The sequence below is a fragment of the Mauremys mutica genome, unplaced genomic scaffold (genome assembly GCF_020497125.1).
Source record: "Mauremys mutica isolate MM-2020 ecotype Southern unplaced genomic scaffold, ASM2049712v1 Super-Scaffold_100046, whole genome shotgun sequence".
In the NCBI taxonomy this organism is placed as follows: domain Eukaryota; kingdom Metazoa; phylum Chordata; order Testudines; family Geoemydidae; genus Mauremys; species Mauremys mutica.
The window spans coordinates 765926-774405 of NW_025423257.1; the positions used below are offsets into that span (position 1 = coordinate 765926).

General features: G+C 48.0%; 1 non-coding gene across 1 annotated transcript; it reads right to left on the reverse strand.

Annotated features, from left to right (window-relative positions):
- Window positions 1-7252: 7252 nt before the first annotated feature.
- TRNAC-GCA lies at window positions 7253-7324 on the reverse strand. Its single transcript has one exon. It is a non-coding gene; the product is annotated as a tRNA-Cys (tRNA).
- Window positions 7325-8480: the final 1156 nt, after the last annotated feature.

Genomic DNA, 8480 nt, shown 5'->3' on the forward strand with positions numbered 1-8480 from the left:
TAGACCAGGCGTCCACTCTGTAGCACAGGGAGTCCCCCTGCACCCTGGGTCTGGCCGCCCTGTAGGGTTTTTTGTTTTGTTTTTTCCCCTGCTTTGCCAGCCATGCTGTTTTCCCCCTCTTCTCCTCCTTTGCCGCTCCAGCCATGGTTTTTTTTCTTTTCTCCCCCCTGCTTTACCGGTTTTTTTTTTACACCTGCTTTCCCGCTTCAGCTGCACCGTTTTTATTCCCCGCCACTGCCTTACTGCTCCCGCTGCACCAAGTTTTTTTGTTGTTGTTTCTCCCCCCACTTTGCAGTTTCAGCCGCGCAGTTTTTCGTGCCCGCCCCCATCCCCCTGCTCTAGCCGCACTGTTTTTTTTCCCCTGCTTTGCCGCTCTGGGATTTGAAAGGCTCTGGGCTCCCCGCCGCGGCGGGCAGCCCAGAGCCCTCTGAGTCCCCGCCGCGGCTGGGATTTGAAGGGCTCTGGGCTCCCCACCGCGGCGGGCAGCCCAGAGCCCTCTGAGTCCCCGCCGCGGCTGGGATTTGAAGGGCTCTGGGCTCCCCGCCGCGGCGGGCAGCCCCAAGCCCTCTGAGTCCCGGCCGCGGCTGGGATTTGAAGTTTTTTTTTTTTTCCCTCAAGTTCCTGATTATAGGCCGCACCCCTAATTTAAAGACTTAAATTAGGGGGAAAAAGTGCGGCCTATACTCGGGACAATACGGTAATTGTCACCTGTCCATGGGAGGATCTCAGCTTGGCTGAGTGAAGCACACATGGACTCGTTATGTTTTTGGGAGCAGGAAGAACTGGGCTCGCAGACACAGGGAGCTTTGCCGGAGTGAAAACAAATGGACAGAGACAGTGAAAAGAAACCAAACTGTTTTCTACAGCAGCCTGGCTCAAGGGCATTGGCCAGTGTGGACTATATTGTCTTCATTGCTTCTCTGTGCTAATGAAAAGACTTTCCAGTGCTGTGTTTCGGTTGACTAATAAACCCTGCAATGTTTTAAAAGTCTGCCCAGTGTCACAGCAAAAACTTGCTGAGGTGCATTGAAGCATGACTGAGGAACAGTCTCTGAACAGGAGTGTCGTTCAGCTGGACCTGCTGGCAGAGCTCACAGGTTGAAGTAGGAGTGTTGAAGCCAGAGGCTCAGTCTCAGGTGTTGAAGCTACATGGCCTGTCCTTGTGGAAGAGTGGGAGCCCTTGGGGGTCTAGTGCACTCAAGGGGCACCTCCCAAGGACTGTTTAAAAGCCAGGGCATTGCACAGATCCTGTGGATCCATGACAGTGCCAGAGGTTCAGCCTTATGGGGAAAAGATATAAAACAAGAAAAGGATCTAAATGTGTGTTTACCATCAGCCCCTCATCAGTCCTCATGGGAATCCCTGATCCGTTCCAAAGTGTATTAAAACCTTCCTCTAAGGCTCACCTCTTGGTTATCAGGTCATGTCCGTTTTGTTAGAGGTTTTCCCTTCACCCTCCCGCTTCCCTGGTTCTTGTCACGCAGACAGGAAGCAGCAAAAGACCAGAAGTCCGAAGTGCAGACAATGCCATGTTTATTGGGGTTAGTTTCCAAGGAAGCATATTCTGAAGCCCTTCACACCAGTTGGGCTTATCTCGATATACGGATACAGTCTGTTCCCCAGTGTTCCCTCCCCAGCTCTGACACCACAGAGCGTTTATCCCGTGTCCCCCTTCCCAGCTCTGATGCAGCTGGGCCTTGCCTGTGTTCCTGGTGCCGCCCCACACACCTTAACAAACATGATTCCCATTTCCCTTCCCCCTCCTGTTTGACCCCGTTTATATAGTAATATTCTCAGCTAGTCCTTAACCAATCATTTTACTGAAATGTAACGAACCAATTCTAACATATTGTAACATAATTCTCTAACCAATTATATCCCACCACCCTAATTAACTTACACCTAGCAAAATTAATTATACAGCATAATGTGTGTTTACCATCAGCCCCTCATCAGTCCTCATGAGAATCCCTGATCCATTCCAAAGTGTATTAAAACCTTCCTTAAAGGCTCACCTCTTGGTTATCAGGTCATGTCCATTTGTTAGAGGGTTTTCCCTTCACCCTCCCACTTCCCTGGTTCTTGTCACGCAGACAGCAAGCAGCGAAAGACCAGAAGTCCAAAGCACAGATAATGCGATGTTTATTGGGGTTATTTCCAAGCAAGCATATTCCACTGCCCTAATGAACTTACACCTAGAAAAATTAATTATGCAGCAAACAGAAACAATTAGAGAACCAGACAGATTAACAATAGAAGAGTGGTGGCCATAAAGATAAAATAATACAGAAATGAGGGTTTCACAACCACAAGCATTGATAAGGGATTTCTTGCCAGACAGGCTGCTGTCAAACTAAGTTTTCTTTAACCATTTTAAGATCTGTTTCTTTATCTGGTGGTGATGGGCACTATCAGGACAGGATCATCTTCCTAACAGCCCAGTAGCACCTTATTTCAGTGTGACTGGTTAGGGATGTGAGGATGTGACCTTTCGCTTCCCAGCTTATGGCTGCCCCTGCTGCTTAGCCAAAGGCCTTATTTAGACTGTAAATTCTTCAGGGCATGGGCCATCTACTGTTCTGGGTTTGTACTTGTCCTAGCACAATGGGGACCCACTGTTAGTTGCTCCTTAGGCACTAAGGTAATGAATATGATTTATAATAACAACTCTCCTGCCACTTTGAGCCAAGGAAGTTGGTCTTGGGATGTTACTGCTTAAAAATGAGCTGGGGTTAAAACCATGGACTATTCCTTGTGACAAGTATCCCACAAATTCCACTGACCACCCTTGTTTTCTTTGCCTGCAGTAGGGTTTCCAGTTTCCAAACCTGATGTGATCTCGCAGCTGGAACGAGGGGAAGAGCCGTGGGTCTCAGACCTCCAGGGCTCTGAGAAAGAAGTGCTCCCGAGAGCTGCCTGCACAGGTGAGGAATTGGTTAAACAACTCAACAACTGTGTGGGAATGCAGGAAACATTTGGGATGCCCTACAAAGACCCTGTGAGCTCTCCAAGTTCAGGATTGTTCCCTGTAGAGGTGGAAACATTATGGCAGATGTCACTCATGGCTTCCCTCCTATTCTGACTGACAACTGGCAGCAGGTCGCTCCCCGATCTCTCTTTCCCCTGAGTGTTCTCATGAGATGCAGACCAAAACTGATCCCTTCCTCTCTCCTCTGGGGAAGGGTTTGGGGAAAATCAGCTCCTGATAGGTTTGATCTCTCCCACACTTATTTTGGATTGTTCATCCCTTTTTCCATTTCTCTCTCTGAGATTTTCTTTCTTTCCAGTGCAGGTAGTGATCTATGTCTGGATTCTCTCTGTCTCCCATCAGGTGATGGGATGGTGAGTCAGAATGAGGAGGAGAAACCCCATCAGGAAGATGCTGAGCAAGGAGAACCACATGGAACTTTATCAGGAAGATCCAAAGGGAATGTTTCCGGGAGTTATGCAGTCCCAGAAAAAACAAAAGCCTGTGAGACTCAGGGGAGGCCAGAGGGAAACTTTAGTAGCCTCTCAGACCTTATAACAAGCGACAGAATCAACTTGGAAGAGACACGCTACACATGCCATGAGTGTGGGAAAAGCTTCAATCGGAGCTCTGCCCTTATCAGACATCAGAGAATCCACACTGGAGAGAAACCTTATGAATGCTCTGAGTGTGGGAAATGCTTCATCGATAGTTCAGCCCTCATCTCACATCAGCAAATCCACACAGGAGAAGCGCCCCACACATGCTTTGAGTGCGGGAAAAGCTTCAGTCGGAGCTCAAACCTTATCAAACATAGGAAAATCCACACAGGTGAGAAACCTTATGGATGCTCTGAGTGTGGGAAATGCTTCATCGATAGTTCAGGCCTCATCTCACATCAGTGAATCCACACAAGGGAGACGCCTTACACGTGCGCTGAGTGTGGGAAAAGCTTTAGTCAGATCTCAGACCTTATCAGACATCGTAGAGTCCACACAGGAGAGAAGCCCTACACATGCCATGAATGTGGGAAAAGCTTCAGTCGGAGCTCTGCCCTTATCAGACATCAGACAATCCACACAGGTGAGAAACCTTATGAATGCTCTGAGTGTGGGAAATGCTTCATCGATAGTTCAGCCCTCATCTCACATCAGCGAATCCACACAGGAGAAGCGCCCCACACATGCTCAGAGTGTGGGAAAATCTTCAGTCGGCGCTCACACCTTATCGTACATCAGAGAATCCACACAGGAGAGACGCCCTACATGTGCTCTGAGTGTGGGAAAAGCTTTAGTCAGAGCTCTGCCCTTATCAAACATCGAAGAATCCACACAGGAGAAAGGCCCTACACATGCTCTGAGTGTGGGAAAAGCTTTAATCAGAGCTCACACATTATCAAACATAGGAAAATCCACCTGGGTGAGAAATCTTATGGATGCTCCGAGTGTGGGAAAAGCTACAATCAGCGCTCAAGCCTCATTAGACATCAGAAAATCCACATGAGAGAGAACTGTAATAAATCCCTTGACTAGGGTTAGCCAAAAAAATTTTTTTTAAAAAATCATATTTGCTCATTTCCCACATAGTGATTTTTGCACCATCTTCACCGTGGTCTCTCAGCTCCACCAGATCAGTTGCCTGCTTCTGCCTTTTGCAGCTCACCCTTCTTTGGGGTCAGTCCTGTGATCTTTTCTATCAGCTCCTTTCCTTTTGAGTCACAGGAGTGTGTGTCCCTCCTGCCAGGAATGTTCATCCCTCCAGGTGGGGGGAGAGAGGTTTGATCCCAACAAGCTACACTGAGGCAAAAACTACCTGTGCCTGACATCCACTAGGACTGCACATGGTGTTGGCTGCTCAAGTTAGTGATCTTAATGTAAAAAATTGTAGTGCAGATGCAGCCCAGGTGCAGTGGTTGGCATTAGCTTTCCCCTTGACCTGACCTAAACTCCATCACTTTTCCTAGTCTAAACAAACCCTGAGCATCACGGTTATACTGTTCCCCAATTTCACAGCAACTGTTAGTCATCGAGTTCTCCCTTGGGGAACAAATTGTTTCATTCCCAGTTGCTCTGATGTTGCTTCAGGTTGTACTAGGGAGCAGATATTTTTATTATCATTTTCCACACTTAAAATATATTGAACTATAACAAAGAGCAGGAACAGGGCAGGGATAGGGGAAAAAAAGTCATTTCACCCATTGTAACAACAGATGTAGTTAGGGTAAGTCAGAGGGATTCCCTTATTCCCCATCACCATCCTCCTTCAATCTGTGCTAGAACCTAAGAATCCTTTTCCTTTTCCCCGTTGTGGGATGGGAGACTTCCAAAAGTGCTCCCTGTGCTATAGCATATGGCTCAGCTCGGAGAATAACCCCCCCAATAGCCCCTGAGCTTTGCTTTTTGAATTCTGTGTTTCTGATTACTTCAAGCCTGGGCACTGTGATTATTTACCAGTTTCTCTAGCATTGTTCCTACCACTGTTTCTGTAACATATTTTGGTTTTTTATGGGACAGGGTTCTTATTCCTTTGCCTAACCCCAACCTGGAAGGCCAGGGTGTCTGTTTTCTCTGGCCCCTCCCCAGAGACAAATCTGACATGGTTGCACCTGCCAGGAGCAAACAAAAAGCCCCACTGGTCACACACACAAAGCAGATAGACACACACAAGACACAGAAGAAACTGAATTATTTGAGCTATCAACATTTCCACTTTCCCACAGCATGTTAGTTCTGAAGGTTTTTTTAATTTATTTTCTTGGAACCAGAAATGGGGAAAGAGACACTGGAGTCAGTGGAATTACAGCAGGAAGGGATAAGTCTCATGATTCGTCACTAACCAAAGGCTTTGTAAATAGAGCGATAATGTTACTGAATGGTCTGGCTAACCCTGCAGTTAGAAACAATCAGCTCTACGGGTGGTAAATTGACAGAGGCTCTGCTGCTGATCATGAAATAAAAGCACATTACCTTTAAACAGCTGCTACTTCAGTGCCTCTGGAAGTACAGAAAACAATGATCTGTCTTAAAGGAAAGTTGCCATTTCTCAGAGCCCCAATTTCTATTGTGTGTGTGTACAGGAAGGTTTGAATGTGTAGCAGGTAGTTTGGTCAAGCTTAGCTATTTTATGTGTGTAACAGGCTCCTGCCCACCTGCAGCGGAGGTTTCAATCACATACGATGGCAACTTACCGAATGTCACACAAATTAGTCCATCCCTCCCCATATTCAGTCTCTGACCGGAATGTTCGAATGAGGCAGAGAACTGGGAAAGTATCGCAGTAGGAATACATTAAAAAGTGGGATTAATCAGAGCTGGGCTGCAGACAGAGCCTGTTCTAGAGCTGGTGACGTGAGAGGGACACACTCCCGCTAGTGCTGGCTCTGAAATAACAGCAGAAGCAGATCGAAGAGAATGAGCTCATGGGCAGCTGCCCTGGCAGTGCATCACTCACCTGGCAGGTGTTACACAAAACACAGCACTTCCCCGCACTGCCACCACTTCATTATACTGTCCATGGGGCTGTTTGTCCTGCAGGACTTTGATCTCTCCGGGTGGTCCATGGTGATTCATAACAGAGCCATTAGGGGAGCAGGAGTCATCCCAATGGAAATCTCTCCACTTCTTTCTCAGTGTTACCTTCTTAGCCCTGGCTTTGGAGATGACATTAGCCTTACTCCTGTCTTGATTTTAGGTAGGATTTTGATCACCTTCTGGGGCTTGGCAGCTTAGAACTTTTGAGGGCTTTTCTCTGCCTTTTTGGTCCCCGCTGCAGTCAGTACATTCTAGCCATGGGCATGGTGACCTCCCTGGGGATCTTGACAGCTTTAGCCAGCTTGTTGGTGGCTATTTTCCTGCTCACAGCCACTGTCTTCTTCTCATGCCTTGTCCTGGGGGCCCAGCTGCTGGTTGAATGGGAAGGAGCCAAAGTGCTGGTGACTTTAGCCCGCACCAAGTTGCCTTTGCTCGTCAGACTCCTGAACCCCAACTGGATGTGGTTCTTGTTCTTCTGCACAGCACAGCCCTGGAGAAGAGGGATCTTCAAATGTACATTCATATGATCCCTTTGTTTAATTGATGAAAACATAAACTAGACACTTAGAGGATTGGAACTGATTTCAGCTGATGGACAGGTGTGTTAGGTTTTTATGCATTTGGACAGTGAAATGTTGAGTGTTTACATTCATTTCAAGCATCCCCGTATAGTGGAGCTCCTGAACATAATGGAGAATGGAAATCAAAATGTTTTCCCTTTTTTAAAAAAAAAATGAATAAGGAGAGGCTTATTAGGGAGCACTTGTATTTGAAGCAAGGACCACTTGATCTGCAGTCAAACACTCTACCACTGAGCTATACCCCCATGAGAGCAGATGCTTTCCCCATTGTAGCTGAAGCACATCAGTGATTCCAATAGCAGGGGCAGGTTCTCTCTGGGGCACAGAGATTTTTCGGGGAGTTGGCTCCTTTCTTTTCTCACCCTGGAGTAAACTCAGTTTTTTATTCCATGGTACATGTTTTATGGACTAACAACAGCAGCTTGAAGAAAGAGGAGAGTGACTATCTCACTCTCAGGGCTGAAGGTGGCCACGTCCCCTCTGTCTGACCGTTGCCATTGCAGGAGAGAAGGTTTCAATGGAGTTGAATGCCCTGACTCAGACTAGAGACACAGAAAGGTTTTGCTGTTCGTTGAACAGCAAAGGAAATTGTGTCTGTATGTGAAACTGAGGAGGGACATGAAATGCCCACAGGGTGGCGCAATGCCCTAAGCTAAGGCAGGAGGGGGAAGGAATGGGGCTGAGGAATGACTGAAGTGGACTCACCTGGGATTGAAATGACATTTGTTTGTGTCGGGCAGTGAGAAATGTGACATTAATTCAGATGCAGGGTTGAGGCTTCTTTAGCTGCTTGTAGAACGTGAACTTGATTTCCCAGAAGGGAGAAAGGGTAAGTCTGGGGCGGCCGTTAGTCCCTGGCTGGAGCAGTGTATGAAAAAGGCTCCAGAGACGCAGCTGGCAATTACAGGCCACTGAGGCTAACGTCAGTACCAGGCACATTGCGTGGAATTGTAGAGCCCAATGATTAGACTCATAGCTAACCAGGATTTGCTGGGTGTATCTATTGGGTTTCCGGGAAACGGGGCGGGCGGAAGCCCGCCCAATGCTAATGGATCCCCCCCTCAGCCTAAGGGGAGGATCCACGGGGCCTCAGAAACCCACTAATTCCGGGGGACAACTAATAAAAGAACAGGGACAGGAGTGCGGTCAAAGGGTCATAAGAAGGGAGCCTGACGGGGACACCGAGCAGAGAACCCCGGACAGCGCCCACTGCTCCTTGAAGGCGTCAAGGGAGCCAGCGGACACTGCGCAGAGGAACTCCGCCCGGAGACGTGAACGGACTAAGGACCGGAAACAATCCCCACAGTCGCAGGACTCTCTGTTGGCCAACCGCCTCTCCCTGGTCGTGTAGATGGCCATTTTAGCCAGGGCGAGGAGGAGGTTGACCAGGAGGTCCCGCGA